Source organism: Maylandia zebra, linkage group LG7 (genome assembly GCF_041146795.1).
Source record: "Maylandia zebra isolate NMK-2024a linkage group LG7, Mzebra_GT3a, whole genome shotgun sequence".
In the NCBI taxonomy this organism is placed as follows: domain Eukaryota; kingdom Metazoa; phylum Chordata; class Actinopteri; order Cichliformes; family Cichlidae; genus Maylandia; species Maylandia zebra.
This window is the reverse complement of record NC_135173.1, coordinates 21941864-21960795: the sequence shown is the minus strand read 5'-3', so window position 1 is coordinate 21960795 and position 18932 is coordinate 21941864. Positions and strand designations below refer to the sequence as shown.

At 39.8% G+C, this 18932-nt stretch overlaps 1 protein-coding gene across 2 annotated transcripts in view; it reads left to right on the top strand.

Annotated features, from left to right (window-relative positions):
* lingo1a (leucine rich repeat and Ig domain containing 1a) overlaps positions 1 to 18932 on the top strand; it is a 135478-nt gene that overhangs the window by 93605 nt on the left and 22941 nt on the right. Inside the window, exon 1 of one of the 2 annotated variants that reach the window (XM_004570282.3) lies at positions 15467 to 15991. The exons of the other annotated variant lie outside the window; for it this stretch is intronic. The gene's annotated coding sequence lies outside the window, so the exon portion shown is untranslated. Of the gene's footprint in view, positions 1 to 15466; positions 15992 to 18932 lie in introns of those variants that run through there. 2 annotated transcript variants of the gene reach the window in all.

Genomic DNA, 18932 nt, shown 5'->3' with positions numbered 1-18932 from the left:
TTTGTGTATTTTATTTTTATATACTCGTAAAATAAAATGTATTAACTCAATAGAATATATTGAGTGCTACATGCTTAGGATGTAGGATTTATTTACTATAACGATTATAGCATATGTGTGTATATACAGTGGCTTGCAAAAGTATTCGACCCCCTTGAACTTTTCCACATTTTGGCCCATTACAGCCACAAACATGAATCAATTTTATTGGAATTCCACATCAAAGACCAATACAAAGTGGTGTACACGTGAGAAGTGGAACGTTGCTGTGCTTTTTTTTGGAAGTCGAATTTCCCAGAGGAACCCACCCGAGGGATTAATAAAGTTCTATCTTATCTTATCTTAAAAATCATACATGATTCCAAACATTTTTTTACAAACAAATAATTGCAAAGTGGGGTGTGCATAATTATTCAGCCCCCTGAGTCAATACTTTTTGCTGCAGTTACAGCTGCCAGTCTTTTAGGGTATGTCTCTACCAGCTTTGCACATCTAGAGACTGAAATTCTTGCCCATTCTTCTTTGCAAACAGCTCCAGCTCAGTCAGATTAGATGGGCAGCGTTTGTGAACAGCAGTTTTCAGATCTTGCCACAGATTCTCGATTGGATTTAGATCTGGACTTTGACTGGGCCATTCTAACACATGGATGTTTTGTTTTAAACCATTCCCTCGTTGCCCTGGCTTTATGTTTAGGGTCGTTGTCCTGCTGGAAGGTGAACCTCCGCCCCAGTCTCAAGTCTTTTGCAGACTCCAAGAGGTTTTCTTCCAAGATTGCCCTGTATTTGGCTCCATCCATCTTCCCATCAACTCTGACCAGCTTCCCTGTCCCTGCTGAAGAGAAGCACCCCCAGAGCATGATGCTGCCACCACCATATTTGACAGTGGGGATGGTGTGTTCAGAGTGATGTGCAGTGTTAGTTTTCCACCACACATAGCGTTTTGCATTTTGCCCAAAAAGTTCCATTTTGGTCTCATCTGACCAGAGCACCTTTTTCCACATGTTTGCTGTGTCCCCCACATGGCTTGTGGCAAACTGCAAACAGGACTTCTTATGGTTTTCTGTTAACAATGGCTTTCTTCTTGCCACTCTTCCATAAAGGCCAACTTTGTGCAGTGCACGACTAATAGTTGTCCTATGGACAGATTCCCCCACCTGAGCTGTAGATCTCTGCAGGTCGTCCAGAGTCACCATGGGCCTCTGGGCTGCATTTCTGATCAGTGCTCTCCTTGTTCGGCCTGTGAGTTTAGGTGGACGGCCTTGTCTTGGTAGGTTTACAGTTGTGCCATACTCCTTCCATTTCTGAATGATCGCTTGAACAGTGCTCCGTGGGATGTTCAAGGCTTGGGAAATCTTTTTGTAGCCTAAGCCTGCTTTAAATTTCTCAATAACTTTATCCCTGACCTGTCTGGTGTATTCTTTGGACTTCATGGTGTTGTTGCTCCCAACATTCTCTTAGACAACCTCTGAGGCCGTCACAGAGCAGCTGTATTTGTACTGACATTAGATTACACACAGGTGTACTCTATTTAGTCATTAGCACTCATCAGGCAATGTCTATGGGCAACTGACTGCACTCAGACCAAAGGGGGCTGAATAATTACGCACACCCCACTTTGCAGTTATTCATTTGTAAAAAATGTTTGGAATCATGTATGATTTTTGTTCCACTTCTCACGTGTACACCACTTTGTGTTGGTCTTTCACGTGGAATTCCAATAAAATTGATTCATGTTTGTGGCTGTAATGTGACAAAATGTGGGAAAGTTCAAGGGGGCCGAATACTTTTGCAAGCCACTGTATGTCTGCATGTATTCTAGCTCCTCCTTAATGGGTAGGCCAATCTGAACAACATTTTGCATTAACATCATATCATATTTTCTTAAAGATTTATTATAAGTCCTAGTTCTTTTTGATTTTCCTATATATTATTTTCATTTCATCAGCCCCCTGCAAATGTGATGTTTCCTTCCCCATTTGTTGGATCAATGTCTGCTGCCCATACTTAACAGACACCACAATTTGGACCTGCAGCATAATTTTGTTTGAGTTATTGGTAAATATGGAATGAAGAATTTGGAAAAATGCCACAAGCCTGGCAAAAACTGCCTGTAGGGGAGGTTTTTGCCACTACAACTAATTACACCAATAGCACAAAAAGGATAATAGTAATTCTCATAATAATGTCTTCAAATTCTTTACTTCTCTTACTGCAGCTCACTTATTGTATTTTTTTAAAAATAATCAAACTTTGGTTTCTCAAGTACTAAATGGTAGCTACCAGTAGAGTTTGCTACTTTAACTGGACCCTGTGGTTTGATTCTCTGTGCCGGATTATCCTTTATGAAGATCATTAGCAGTCTGTTAAGTCTGTCTTGTGTCATTGTACTCAGTAGCTTTTTATATTTTTGTTTGTTTGTTGCACTTTTAGGAAACTGTGATCTCCTTCAGCAACTGGTGCAAAAAGCAGTGGGACAACCAAATTCGATTCGATTATTGGAGACTGGAGGTGAACTCGAGTTTCTGTAGTTGTTTAGTTCCAGCATCTAGAAGTCTGCTCAAAGCATTCAATTCTGCAGGATATCCTTTGCTTTTAATGTGTCTGGTGTCACGATGTGTCACGGCTTTTTCCAGTGCAATGTTTCCCTGGGGAAAAGTTCTAGCATTTTTCTTATTGACAGATGCGATCAGATTCACTTCCCCAAGTATGTCTCTGTGCCCTGGATGTGAGAAAAAAAATACTCTTCCATAACATCAATAGCGTAGTCCAGTAAAACAGCTTGTAAACCTGTTGTGTGGATCCATTACTACCTCACTGTCTCCCTTGTAGTTGAAGATATTTCCTTTTTTGGGGGAGGGTGTCACAGTGCACTGTTTCAGGAAATCGGGTCTCTGCATCCAACTCCTGCGCCAGATATTTTTCATTTGACTGCATGCTTTCAAATTTGCCGTCAGTGTGATTGTCCAACAGGAATCATTTTGTCACATTCAGCTGTACTACTGCACTAAGTGCACAGTGTCTGCAGAGTCTTACCAGTAATATTTATCTCATTTAAAATGCTATACCATGTTATGATGGCGCATGAATGGTTGCCTTTTGATCTTAGCTGTAATGACTTCAGCTTCAGATCTAGTTTTAGCTTCACAAGCAGCAGTTGGACTTTCATCTTGTGACACTTTTAGCATTGCATCTCATGCTGCCTCTAACTGGGTTTGAGCACATGTGTACCTGACCTTCACGTTTCACAAACTCTGTTTTGAATATGTTTATGTTTACCCCTCATTTGATCTACCGTTATTGTCCTTGACCGCTCGTGTCCATAATGTCAACATCCTGTCCACTAATGTTCCCAGTGACATCATTCGTGCAAGGATGCGTGCAATCGGTTATCTCTGCGAATTCCAGAAAATGCTTTCTAATCTCTGCGCTTCTCCCTCTGTGTTGTAACAAAGTGTACAATCACAGTCATCTGTTCTGTTCTGCTCACAGTAGGAGCACAGTCTAAAAATATGGAGCAGCATTTAGCTGACCGCAGCACTGTGAGAATTTCCTGCTGAATGTGAGATGCTTTGCATTGCTGTCATTTCATTTGGTATGTCCTTGCGTAAATAGTGAATATGTATTTCTTTTGAAGTTACTCTCCATATGTGTCCAGCCATAAAGCTGTCAGATCAGCCTCACTAGTTTAGGCAAACTGTTACTGTTCTTCAAACAACATATGCGCTTATGTGGAATGCCAGTTTTTGCATACACATTACCTCATAAGAGGAAACTACTGCTATGACTCATTCTCAATTCATTGTCTTGGCCTGTTCCCTACTGATTTTGCATCTACACTATATAGATAAAAGTCCACGGCCACCTACACATTACACCTACAGGAGCTTCTGGCCATGGAAGCCCAACACACGAAGCTCCTGGCACAACGTTTTTTTAGGTTTGGTACTCTGTCGTTCCTGAATAGGTAGGGCTTTGGTGCCTTTTATGAACTATGCGCCTCAGCAACCCCAGTTGGGTAACATTATGTGGTCTGCCACTTTGTGGCTGAGTTGCTATGGTTCCTAAACTCTTTTACTTTTCAGTAATGCAAATTACAGCTGATCATGGAATATTTTAAATGGAAGAATTTGCATCAACTGACTTGACTCCTATGGCCCTTTAGAACAAACCATTCTTTTACAAATGTTTGTAAAGGCAGAGTGCATGGCTAGGCCCTAAACACCTTTATCATCTGATACCTTTGTTTATATACAGTAGTGTACAATAGAAATCTTGTTCAGTCCTTTGTTAAAACCATCTAACTTTGTGTGATTTCTCTCTAGCATCACTTTTTCCCAGTCTTTAACATCATCTTTTGATAGGACTTTATGACACTCTTCCATGATGTCCTTGGGGTATTGTTGTTGGGCATTTGATTCATCAAAATACCCCAAATCTTCACTTTTTATATAAGCAGCCAGATACTTCATATGCTGTATTGTTTTTCATGGCTTGTGAGAGCTTGGAGTGAGTGTTGGTTTGCGATTGGTTGTCCAGAGTAACTGCCACATTCCTCATCAGTATTTTTTTCCTCTCATTTTCCACTTTTGTCCAGAGGCCTCCACAGGCAAAGGAAATCGCCTGACGAGGCTGACCCTGAAATGTGTGAGGAATTAAAAAGCAAGCTGCCTTTTAGTTGCTTGGCATGAACATGTTCTCATGCTCTCTTTAACAGAAACAGGTTTTCGTTGCCCGGGTGGCGCTCTAATGTGCAGTAGATCACAAACCATTGGTTGGTGTGTTAAAGACAGACATGTTGCAACAAAATATTCTAGGTGAGGGTGAAAATTTGACTTGGCTATGATACCAATGTGACAAATATTTTAAAATAAAATGATGGCATTTATAAACCAGTGGATTCAGAGTGTTTTTAGAATATATTAGATGAGAAGATTGCCTGGACCGACTGATGAATACTGGATGAATAGATAGAGAGTGAATTTGTGTGAAGTAAATCTAAGCTGTAAAAAGGAGGCTGAGTAGATAGTAGATAGTAGTAAATTTTGCATATGTTCACAGGTTGAAAGTGTTGTTGAAACACACTTGTGGTCAAATTTAATCTATTTATTTGTCTAGAGCAGTTAGTGTTTAAGTACTTCCTTGAACACATGGATTCAATATTAGCAATAATATTGAACACTTTTTGTTAACCAGTTTGACTTTTGTATGAAATACTTTGTTCTAGGCCTGTTTTTAAATTACGCAGCTCGTATACATCGGCTTATATTTTTTTCATGACTCATGTCTTTTAGTGACACTGTTAAATGCATGAATAGCGTTAAGATTGCATGCCATGGAAAAACTAGCCAGAGGCGCTGAGCTTCTTTGAGCATTTTTATGTGTTTGACATCAGCAAAGTCTAATAACACAGGCCATCTACATCCTCTGTGAAGTGTATACTATAAGGCCATACACTGTTTGTATCAGATACAGTTTTCACAATGGACAGTTTAACATTTCATAGTCTTATTGTACCAAACAGCTTTGAAGGCTTATTGATGATTGATTTTCCATAATACTCTTAACTAGGCGTGGCTTCTATGATCGAACGTTTTAACTTAACTTCAACTTAATGTCTGTTCGTTTACAGCCAGTGTGAGCTGCAGAGAAAATGAGATTAGACCTTTTGCAGCATGCAATCACTCAGCAGATCGACATGGATTTGGCTGTCAACAATTTACTAAAGTCATGGTGGCAGCTGTAAAGAGATTGAAATCTCTCCCTGCCCTTTGGAATAGTGCAGTGTTAGTGAGGAGTGTATGGGCGGTGGGGGGATAGTGAAATTATTTGAAATAGTGATTACCAGTGTATCCTACTCCCAATCTCCCAATACCACTCCCTCACCTTCAGTTACCATCTCAAAAACAAAGGGATACGATTCGATTCAGTCCTAGATTAGCTTTGTGTGTGCCTGTGTTTATGTGTCCAAGTGTTTGCTGGGATTTTTATGTGTGTCTGTACTGCACAGAGACCGAGGGGTGGCAACATCTTTTACAAGGAGCTCTTGTGTCCGGAAGCCATTGTCTGTATGCCAAGATGACAAGCGAGTAGCCCTGGCAATGGATGGTGCCCTGCAGATGAAAAAATAAATAAAAACAGAGCCATTGTTTCAGAGGCCATGAGCAGAATATCTGCAGGGGTCTGAGGCCAAACCACTGCTTGTAATAGCTTGTCTATAGGGAAACACATTTGTCACATTTGTCTTGTTGGCAAAATGAAAACCCAAACGGCTCGTTCTACAAGATAAAAGAGCAACTACAGTGGTTGACCACTAAATTGTACAGCCGCCATTAAGAGGTTCATAGGATCGTTTCCTTACATTTTGGAGTTATTTACGTGTATATTTGTTTATTTAAATACTGACTATATTCCAAAAAGTATGCATCCTAAAACCTTTTTTTAAACACAAATTAACAGGTGAGGTCACACTTTTTGCTCATTTTGTTCCGAAGCTTGTCAAACAAGTACGGTATTTCTCTGTATGTTAGCCATGTAACTATGTTTTATGTAAGGCACTGTTGAATGAAGTGTTTGTAATATTTGCATTCTGTCCGACAAAAGGACTGCCATGCTGGTCACTGACTGGATCATGAAGCAAATACAAAAAGAAAGACATTCAGTCCTGTTTACACAGTATTAGATCAAACACTATTGTCTCAAAAGATGTAAGAGAAGAATATACAAAGTGACAAAGCTCCTGCAGATTAATGAAAACTAGCGAATAATATTACCCAATATTATTGGGTAATATCTTTGTAAAAATCTGCATTAGAAAAATCTGCAGCATTGGTTGATCAGATGAGTTCAGCTATAGCTGTCTTAGACAGGAGAGTCACCAATTACCTGCTGAACAAGAAAAGAAGGCAGCAGAGATGCAATGATCATATGATCTGTAAACCAGAACTGAGCATCAAGGACAGTGGAGTACACGCTGAACTAGAAACATCAGATAGATGAAGGCCCACAGAGAGACACCAAGAAGAAGGTAACCCCCACCAGAGAGACTAACACAAATCAGAAAAGGTCTTTGACCTTTGTCCAAGAAATGACAATGGGTATAAGTCAAAGTCGGCAAGACAGAAAATGCTTTCACTCTTAAATTTACTTTAAAAAACTAAAAAAAAAAAAGTCATTTATTTAAAAAACAACATTGTTGATTTTTTTTCTTCTGGCTGGATTTATTTATAGTACCTCAGTAAATTAAATGAGTCTTAATCCAAAGTATATTCTTTTGACTCTTAAGGTGATAGCAAGAAATAATATTCTTTAATTCTCTTTACGTTCTGTCTTTTTATTCAGCATGAGCTCAACCACACCCAGCAAACTGACAGCTATTGTTAATGGTATTATTGATCAAATTTAGCAGCAGTGGTGCTGAATTGGTTTGTTAAGGCTGACACTTCTTAATGAGTGAAGATAGTTTGAACTTTAACATAAAAAAAAAACGAGTGAGATCATTGTAGCTTTCATTCATGTTAGCAATGTTATCCTGTTTGCAAAAAGAAAAGTAAAAAAAACATAATTGAGCTTTCAATAATATGAATATTTCCAGGTCAAACTGTTTTGTTGTTCATTGCTGAGAAAGTTCTTATTATATTCTGTTAGTGGTGTTGTTTAAATTAGTCTTTCTGTGGGCTGCATTATTTAAAGGTAAAACAAAGAAAATTGATCTTTACCAAAGTCCTAAATGCCAAGAGAGAATATGAACTGACCTGGGACCTGTTGGACTTTCATTTGCCTCTAAAGCATCGAAACACCTGTGCACTGATTCTCCAGAATCAAGTGTTGTATAAGGTTGTGGATGGGAGCATTGACACTGTCACATTTTACATTAAACTTTAAATATTTCCACTATCTGAATAGTTTCAAATAGTAATTTGATAATGAAAATTGGTTCAACAAAAGAATAAACCCACTCATGTACTAGCTTCTGACATCAGCTATTTTTTCTTGATTGAACATTCTGTCTGCTTATGAAACTGAAGGACAGCATCATTGTTCCAAAATGGAAGAAAATAAAAAAAAGTTTATAAAAAATGCAGTAGAAATCAGTGATAATGTGAAATACAAGAACAAAAAATTGCAGAGGATTATGCGGTCTCATTTGGGCCTCAGTGATAGATTAAGCCCCAGCATTCAAAGGCAATGTGTTCAAGGGTGGAAGTGACTTTGCCAAGACACTGTGAGATAAGAAGCTAACTGTTATTAGTTTAATGGGAATGATAGTCTGCCCAAAGCAGTGTGTGCAAGTGGCATGGGAGCATCATTTTTCTTTGCAGTCTTTCTTGCACTGCACTGAGCCTGAGTAGCGGTGAGAGAGCAGCAGCCTGCCAATTGTTTTGTGGGAAATATAAACCACTGAAGACAAAGTATTGCTCATATGACCACTGGGCTAGGTCTAGGTCCAGATCTAGGTCCAAGTTGCCACAGTATTTATTCTTCATTACTATGATAGGCCAGATAATACCTCTGATATCAGTATGGTCTGTGCTAGTAAGCCCAAAGAAACACTAGCCTTAGAGTTAGTATCCAGGATCCCTTCTTGCTGTATGCTTTTCCACTTAGTACATCTGTGGGAGCAATTGTGTCAAAGCTACTATAACAAGGTTCAGAAATGTGTTCAGCAATGATTATGGGTGCTGAGCTGTTCATTAGTTGACTTATCAATGTGAATATGTCATCATTTTTATGACCATTACATATTCCTTTGGTGTACTGCTGTCATCTCAAACAGATTTCATGATCTTGATGGCTGTCATTTTCATGTTGGATTGAAACTCTTGCAACATTATGAGTTTCAATTATTTGTTATGAACATAGTTCTATATCTGAGGATGTCATGCTACAAAACCAAAGCAATCACTCCCTAAACCACACGCAGTCCCAGAACAATATCCTTTACATTGTTAAAGCTTGTTAATAGTGTGCATTACCGCTAAATTATGATTTTGTATTTCTGTAGGTTGCGCATTTGCGAGGGTAAAACTAGATGTCAGTAATGCCAAATCCAATTCTTTGCATATTTGGTTGCTGCCTGCAAGCCCATATTACAATGCTTATTCAGGACCTTGGCAATTCAAAGCCCATTGAGGGACTTTTCCCTTCCAACCTCACTGCTTTCCATTTTCACTGCACCAGCCATTTTACATAGCAGTACAATAACACAAGTCAGGGCAAATGAGTGTGAGTGTGAGACTGAGAGACAATGAGTGAGTCGATGTATGTGCCTATTATTTATGTGTGAGGACGTTTGAGTGACAGTGGGGAGTGTGTTGCCATTTGTAAGGATTAGAAGAATAGTGAGTAAAGAGATGGATTTTAGGTAAGTGCCGCAAAAAGAAAGAAAGAAAAACAGGGCAAGAAAGAAATATTTATGCTTCTTTACTTTGACCAACTTAACAGCCAACAAAGTTTGATGGAAAACAGAGAAGGAAAGTTTATAGGTTTGTAAGTCCTGTTTACTTTGTTTCAAGAGGTTTTTCTTGCTGTTGAGTTTTGCTGTGCTGTGTCTGGGTTCTGGTTTTTTTTTAGCTTTATATTGTTGTTGTTTCTTTTCTGGAAAAGAAATCGATATTACTTTGGAGCAAGTAAGTGTTATGAGATGTCAAATTTGGTCCCAGCCAGGACCAATGCTTGCCTAACATATCCCCCCCAAAGAGTTTCTGGCTGCTGCATTTTGTGGCACACAGCAAATGTGCAAAGGGTTTCTGCCCAAACCACAGATTCCTGCTATACCCAAGTATTTTTTGCACGGTTGTAAAGTTTTAAAAATAGAAAACAACCAGCAAATGCAGATTTGTAACACAAAGGAAAATAAGCAATACTCCTAAAGGTCTTTAAAAAATAAAAACTCCATCTTTCTAACTATTTTTGTATTTCACGGGCGTATCATATACTAATGTGCTATAAAATGAAGCCACTTTGTGAGACTGCTGTTGTATGAATAAATAAACCCAGCTTGTTCCCAAAGTCAAGAGTGCTACAGCACATTTAAAAACCAGAAAATTCCCTTGGGACCCACCCAATATTACATCTTCACTCGAATCAAAATACAAGATAAAGCACTGCATTTCCTTGAAAATTTCATTTTTTAAAAACATGATCAATTGCTAATACTACTCAGTCAAGCGTTGAGGCCAATGTGTGACCCACCTGCCAACCCAATATCACGACAAAGTGTGTAACAACAGAAACGCCCGTCCACCGTGTCAATTTCACACTTTGGTCTCCAAAACATTGCAGCAAAGGGAGCTATTTTACATGAAAATAATCACAGGAAAGCATTTAGCAGACATTACTGTCACATTTACACGTAAATACATATTAGCCCCCTAGCTTAATCGATTCTGACAATTAAGGACCCGGAAATATCCTTAGTACGTTTTTTGCTCACCACCGACTTCGTGTCTTAAAATATATTATCTCGCCCTGCTGGTAATGCAACTTCTTCACGCATCTCCATTTCAGATTTTGGAGAGGCAAAGCGTGAAATGGACACAGCGGACCAACATGTCTATTGCACGTTTTGCTCTGATATTAAGTTGACCTGCCATTGCAGTAAATGAGGACCATGAGTAATATAACAAACTAACCTCCTATTATCAGTTTTAATTTACAAACCAACCCTCACAGTCTCTTCCATTTATCCCAGTCTCTGGGTAGAGGGAAGCTGGAGTCTATCCCAGCTACCATAGGGCAGGAGGTGGGATACACCCTGGACAGATGGCCAGTCTGTCGCACAGCCAACAGTAAATAAACAAATATATTTAGATAAATATATAACTGTACCAAGTTGTAATTTCAACCTGAGTTTTTGTTATTATTCCTGCAGTACCTTGGCAGCCCACCAGGTGAATACACATGTAAATACACAAATCAGCCACAACTTTAAAAACCACCATGGGCGTCCCATGGCTGGCAGGGAAAGCTGGCAGTGGATCATTTTGATCCTGTGGGTTACAAAGTGAGAGTCTGGAGTCTAGATCAATACCATGGGCTCTTTGTCCTGTTTCTTGAGTCTTTTTTGAACAGCTCTTGTGAAATGAGGCAATGTCCAGCTAAGAGAGGCCACTGTCATTGGGGAATGCCATCACCATGTGGGTGTGCTTGGTCTGTAGCATCCAGATGCATGAAGGTTTCCCAGCAGACAATTGCGCAGCAGTGAAAGATTCAACTACTTGTTGGCATCTTAATATTTATCTGTTGTTGCTGAATGGATATATGATCACACGCTAAATGGTTAGCTGCAACTCATAATAAGAGTCAATCTGCCTTTTGAAAAAAGAAATACCAAAGGGACCAAAGACTGAAAAACAAACAAAAACAACAAAAATAAAAGGCTGTCGGCAACTGGTGAATTCAGTTTTCACTTGATGTTGAAAACAGTTAAGATTTCATTCCCAAGTTTTCATTTGTCTCCTACTGTGAAGGAAAAAAGATTCTGAACACCAGAATTTAATTTGGCAACATAAATTAAGTCAGAGTGAAAGTTATTCTAGCTTGCAGACACAATTCATGATTCATTCTCAAAAATATATTTCTTTATTTCTGTTGAAATAGTGACTCTTAAAATGATGCCAAAGACTGTATCGGTATCAGAATTCATTGGGGGGCCAGCCTTATCAATAGTTACCCAGCAAGAATGACAACCTTGAAACTTGCTATACAAAGCCACTCACCTATCAAGAACAATTGTAGCATAACAAGAAAATGGTTATTTTATCATCTAATCACAGAGTCATTCATCTTGCAGTGTCATGATTATCCACCTGACAGAAACCCCTCACACCAAGTATAAGAGAAGATTAAGGACAAGCATGCGTGCCAGTGTTGAGGAACACAGCTGAACAAATTAATTATTGATGGGATCCTTTCAAAGTCTGTGGCGTCACTAGGTATCCATTGTTACCTCTGTTGTTGTTTGCAGCTCTTAGCAGGGCAGAGAGGATGGAGACGAAGTAGAGAAGAATGATATATATCGCCTCTCTCCTCCCGCCTATGAGGTGCATCATGTCACAGTCAAATGTTCCCTTTTGGAATCTAATTTTCTCTGAGTTTTATTCATCTAATAACACAGTGAGCATGTTTGACTAGTACTGCAAATCTGAGTATAATCGTGCATTTACTTATTAATTTTATTTTACTCATATCGATCAGCTGATGAGTAATATATATTGATGAAACATGTCAAGCACCAGTACACAAAACGTATTACAATTGTTTATTTTTAACTTTATATCTATAGGGAAATATACTGTCAGTTCTAGGGTAGTGATCTGGAAAGAAAAAGCCCCTGTCTAACAGAATGGTTTTATAGCCAGGCAGCGTGGAAATAACTCTAAAATACTGGCAAAATTCCTTCTACTCATTGCAAGGGTACCTTGGCCATGCGTGATCTGCTGCTGAAGACATTGACAAGTAGCTGTGGTGCCAGAATGGCTTAAGTTCCTGTGCAGAGTTGCTTTAGGCATGCAAAAGTGACAGATTTCAAGACTGCTGGACAAATATTTTGTGTGACTTTGTCATAGTGTAAGCAGATAATATAGGGTACATTATAGTTTTTGAAATCGAAGTTAAAATCTAAGTCCTAAAACTCTTCAAAATAGGAATAACTTCATTTTATAGCTTACTTTAAAGACCTTTTGCAGTTAATGTACACAGACGTAAACACCATCAAAATCATATTTCAGTTACAAAATATTCTATTTTTTACTGTAATTACACCTCAGCTAATCACAAAAAAAATAAGTTAGTGCCTTCCTAGTATGTTCATCAGTGATACGAAACCAACCAAATCATTTAACACCAGCATCCAGTACTCAAAGATAACAGGTAGTTCAAGAGATCGTTTGTAAGAATGGAACATGATTTTCTGTGATACAGAAATTAATTAATCTATTTGGTCTCATTTATTTGCCAAGACTCATTATGGCAGAACAGAATCCCAGCAATGATAGACGCTGGTGCTGGTGAAGATGGGGACTTGGATGGGTTCTGATTGAGCAGGGTGAGGCAGAGATGGGGAGGAGGTGGCTGTACAAATGACAGACTGGAAGACAGAAGAGCACTGAGATTTAAAGCACATGGGTTGGAGCTGATTGGCTCACTGAAGGTGGGCAAGAGAATGATTGGTCTTGAGTAATGATGTCAGCATTGACTTTGACAGCGTGGGAAGTGCAGTAAAGAATAGACTAGCAGGTGGACATCAAGGAAGTGGCTAAATGGGTGGTTACAGATCTTCTATACTGAACGCATGAATAAGTTTCATCATGAGCACAAAATTGAGAAAAACTAGAAAATTGAGAAAATTGCTGAAAAATCTAAATTTCAACAACTTATTTTTGCCATGCTAACAAACATGCTAATGTTCAACTTTATGGCCACTCGAGGTTAGACAAGATTAATGTGACTCTATTTCTGAAAATGAATTAAACACTCATAATTGTGTTTGTATTATATGCACATAAATATGTGTGTGTTTTTCCTGAAACAATGTAAAATCCATTGTTTTGGTTTTTGGTTTACATTTAAGACCATTCATTAACTCATGGGCACAGTGCTTTGCAAGTTTTCACCAATCAGTGAGTTAAGGTCCTATTGTTTATGACATTGATAAAAGTTTTTAATGATATATATATAATTTTTTAAAATGGGTCATTGGTAAGGGTTACACCTAACAGCAAAGTAAGGATTCATAAATGGAACATGTCATGGCAGACAGTGCAAGCACCATGTAAACTTACAGATGTCTATGGTGAATAAGTCCGATTTTGCAGTCGAACATAGAAACATACCAAATGTTTAAACTGAGATATTTCGTTATTTTGTGAAAATTTTTAGCTCATTTTAAATTTCATGACAGCAATAGAAAAAAAAGTTGACACAGGGCTTACTACTGTAGCATCCCCTCTTTTTGTAATGACACACTCTAAACATCTGGGAACTGAGGAGACCAACTGCTGGAGTTTTGGTAGAGGAATGTTGTCCCAGTCTTCTCTTATATAGGATTCTAGGTGTTCAGCAGTGTGTTTCCTTTTCATATCTTTCATTTCATGTGCAAAATATTTTCAGTTGGTGAATAGCCTGGACTGCAGGCAGACCAGCTAAAGCCATGAAGTTGTAATAGCTGCAGTATGTGGTTTAGCAACGTCTTACTGAATGCAAGACCATCCATGAAAAGTACATCATCTAAAAGGGAGCATAAGTTGCTCTGGATCATGTTAGCATATGTTTTTTTTGTATGATAGATTTCTTATCCTGGATCCTGGACAGTGTTTACAGACAGTGACTTCTGGAAGTGTTCCCCAGTCAAAGCAATGGTTTCCATGTCAGAATCATGCCTGTATTTAATGCAGTGCTACCAGAGGGTCTGAAACCCATGAGTGTCCAGTATTGGCGTTTTTTGGCCTTGTCCTTTGCACACAGCGATTCTCCTGATTTTTTTGATATTGTGTTACTGCAGAGAATGAAATATTCAGAGTCTTAGCAATTTCATTATGAGGAAGGTTACTCTGAAATGGCTCCGCTATTTGTAGATGCAGTTTTTTTTTTCCAGATTAATAAGCCTCTGCCCATCTTTCCTTCTGAGAAACTCTCTAAGTTGCTCTTCCTTCCTTCTACCACTTCCTTTTCCAGCCTTTTGTTGCTCTGTCCCACTTTTTTACTCAGAAAGTGTGGCGACATCAAATTCATAAATACCTATTTTTCAGTGACACAGTAAAAAGTCTCAGTTTAAATATCTATTTTTTCTATGTTTTGTTGTGAAAAATGTGATTACAAGAAATCACTGCGTTTTTACACAGCAACCCTTTTTTTGATTGGGGTTGTAATTTTATTTTCCAGTTTTAAATCACCTACCATCTCTAAGTGATTGTCCATAGACTCCGTTTAAAAATCACAGGAGGTAAAATATCAGGTATGTATTAGGGAGCATACTGCATAGACTGCCTCATGGAAGAAGCAGTGTGTTGTGAATGCCTGTGTATGTTTGACTGCAGTACCCGAAGCCCACAGTGCCATCAGGCCTTTAAAAAGGGAACTGCTACTTTCTCATAGACTCCCTTCCTTCCTCGTCTCACGTTCCCTTTTGGTTTCCACTTCTTTCTCAGACACATATATAATTATATATAACCGTATTTTCCATGACGTTTCGGTGAAGCATTTGCACGTTACAAAGGTGTCGCGGACAAATTAGGTTCATATTTACCCTCAGAATATATTGCTGCTTTATGTCCCATGTGCCCGTGTGCGTCAACGTTTCTGTGCGCGCCAGAGGAGAGGCTGAAATCTGGAAAGACATATCTGGACATATAAGGAAGGTTAACAAAACGCGTGGGGTCTAAATGAATATACCACTAAATGGACGAATTGCGTATGTGACGTGATAGAACACGGCACACACGCCCAGGCAAACACACAGCTTTACCACACACACTTGAGTAGGACACCGGGCAGAGTGCGTTCCGCTGATCATCTCCGTCCCTCCCTCCAGCAATCGGATTGCCTGTGCCACTGACGACAGCCAGTCACACAGTACCGAGAGTGTGCTGTGGAGAGACTGCATCAGGGAGCTGTGCGCTTGGATCGGGAGCAGTGCGTGGGAGTTGTTCTCTACCTGCCATTTGCATTCCTCCTTTATTCTCATCGGACGAGTTCGGGCTCACAAGGAGCCCCATTACCAAGGGAGGATCGCGCTGTATGTGCGCGTTTGTGTGGGTTATCTGTTTTAACTACTGCTATCGTCTCAGAACTGCAGCAGTGCCGTTTTGGAGAAAGTCGTTGGAAATCAGCAGGAAACGGCTGCCTGGTGTCTGTTCTCCCTTGTCATCTTTTAAAGCTATCTATCAAGGAGATGGACTTGAGATAGTGCGTCTCAGTTTAAGTGTTGGTGGCTGGGAGTTGCCGTCGGGAAGAAATGCGAAAGGATGCTTGGAAGCAGTGAGGGCTACAGCAGGTGAGTATTTGGTTAATAAAGCCAGTGAAATAAAATAAAATAATTTAGGAAAAACTGTTTTTAAAATCAATCAATCAATAAATAAATAAAATAATGCAGATACATTTCGGTTTCCGTGCTTATGTCACTGCGGTTTAATGTGGGGTGAGGCCAAGATTTTAGAGAGGTGGATAGTATGCAGCCAAACCCTGGTCTCCCCCTGGCTACTTTGAAGAAAACATCCATCAAATATGTGAATTCTAGTGCGCTAGTGGCGACATCAGTTCATAAGAGAGGTTTATTTGTAACTCCAAGGAGCGCTTTCCGATGTCAAATCAACAATATACATATACACATATATTCCTGCAAGTCCCAAATGATAAGGACAGAATTTGTTGACAGGACAGAAAAGCAAACGGGGACTTGAGTGTGATTAGGCGCGTCCTCTGCAGGTATCAGAACATCCAATAAAGACACATTCCAAATTCATTTAGAGTTTTGTTATCGGTGCACATTTTAAATCTGCTTTTCTGCTCATTTCTGCGTGTGCGTGTGCTCGTCGGAGAGGACGAAAGCTTAAAGCATTAATCAAATTTAATTGTCCCGCGAATGTGTGCGTGTGTGTGTGTTTGTGTTCGTGTGAGAGAGAGAGAGAGAGAGGCAGAATATGGACTGTGTGTATGTGTGCGTGTGTGTGTGTTTGTGTTCGTGAGAGAGAGAGGCAGAACATGGACTGTGTCTGTGTGTGTGTGTAGGGAGGTGAGTGAATTGCAAAATGTTATCTTCATCTAGCCTTTATTTGACCACGTATAGGCTCTGCTGAGATAACATTTGTCATTGTGTTGAAGTGTGAGGCAGTCGTGATCCTCCCTCCTATGCCATTTTATTCATCTGCAAAGATGGCTATCTGTTAAATGGGCAGCGTATAAAAAGCAAGCAGGCTTCTGCAGCGGTGTGGTGGTGCATTTGTTTTTTTCTTTTTTGTGAAACGACTTGGGACTCTTTGTTTTCAACTAGACTACAGACGTGGGATCTATATATAGCACCAATTGCGACGAAGCAGTCCACAAGATGAAACTTGTGCGTTTATGGTGCCACACTCCATCTGTTGTTTGTTATTAGAGGCTGCATTTTTAGGGAATGTGACAGCGGCCCCTGAATGTCTTCCCGCTTTATTCTGCAGGACAGCCTATTATAATGTGTGTACTGTTATATGCATATAATTCTCACAAAAGCTGTTGAGGCAGAGCATCAGAAGACTCTGTGATGCTGTGCCTGCAGACATTCATAAAGTGCTGTAGCTCTATTGGTTATAAATAGCCGGAAGGAGCGGACAGCCAGCTCGAACAGGAGCAGCCTCCAGTCGTTCCATCAGCAGCAACAGCAGCAGCACAGCTTCTCTGGCATTATCTGGGCGCACAATCTAACGTGATAGATAGGGGGTACACTGAGATATCACACAGCCACAAGGGTGTGGCACCTGTATGTGTGTGGGTGAGTGGGGGGCTTTGGTTGGATGGTCCGATGTGCTCTCCCTATCAAGGTACCTTTGTTTGCTTCTTGGACTCAGTAATGACTTTAGAGTGACCCCATTACAGTAAGTGTTTTTCTGTTTTTTTTTTTTAATCCTGCCCTGTGGTTGTTAATTTCATCCCCAGGCTTAAAGCCCTATTTCTGTCATGTTTTACTGTTTTTTGTTTTCATTGATGATTGGCACACTGCTGACTCAATCATAGCTGCTTTGCAGCAGTTAAGAGGCTCCTGAAGTGTGTGATCCGCTTTGTCCAGACGCCCCGGCTGCCTTCATTAAACAAATGTGCAGCCACTGACCTTGACTATCTACATTTTTTCAGTAGGATTAACCTCTTTGCCCTACAGTACAGTAGGCTACGACACACATGTAGAAAACGCTCCTCTCCATTCTGGCCTACAAATTCATGCTGCTGTTGGCATGCAGTATTGAATTACAACGTGCTGATCAATGTTTGCAATAAGCTAAATCTCTACATAGCGGGCAGTATAATACAGAGTATCAGATATCACAGGAAAATCTTGATCCTCGTAACACCATTATATTTCAGTGAAGAATGGTTATGTCTTAGTAGCCCATGCTTGAAATGTAACCAGATATAGACAGAGAATGGAACAGTAAATTAATGAGATCAGACTGAAATATGTGTGCAGCATTATTCATTCATGGTAGAGATCAGCCTCATCATAGACAGCAGACTGGGACAGAGAAGCAGTCAAGACAAAGTGGGTGGTGATGGTGTGGACCATGATGTTAGTGTATGATGACTGATCACAGGCTTGCTTTCTCACAACACACTAAGTGACCAATAGTGAGTGGATTTATGATGTGTTAACATGTATCCTGGAGACACTCATCCTGGGTGTAAAGCTAACACCTACTGCATTGACAAGGTGTTTATTAGCTCCCAGTTGTGAGGCCATGGTGCCCACATAATGCTAGGATGGCAGCGCTGAGACTTTTCACATGAGACTGCAATTACGTTGTTTTTATAAGCCCCCGGCTGTCGTTCCACTTTTTGCCCGAGGCTGGGTGGTGTGGTTATAAAAGATCTGTAGTGGGATCATAGTGGCTATTTGATGGGAGGAGGAAGCATCTTGTTCACATGTCACTTTTGTCCTTGGCTGATATCTTTAGAAGTGGGTAAGGAGAAGGAACAGCTATATGTGCTGTCAAAAACTCATGAGCATTTTTATTCTTGCTTTTGTAGTTCCAGCAGTGCAATCACTTTCATGTAAGTATTTCCATCAATTGGGAAAGTGTCCCAGACAGCATAGCAGAGGTGCTGAAAACAGCTCCTCAACAGTGTCAACAGCAATCTATTTCTTTTCTTTCCCATAAGGCTAACCTGCCCAAGTCAAACGCAACTTATGAAATGCAGTGTAATTTTTTTTATAATGTAGCAGCTGTCTGCCATGTAGGGGCTGTGTC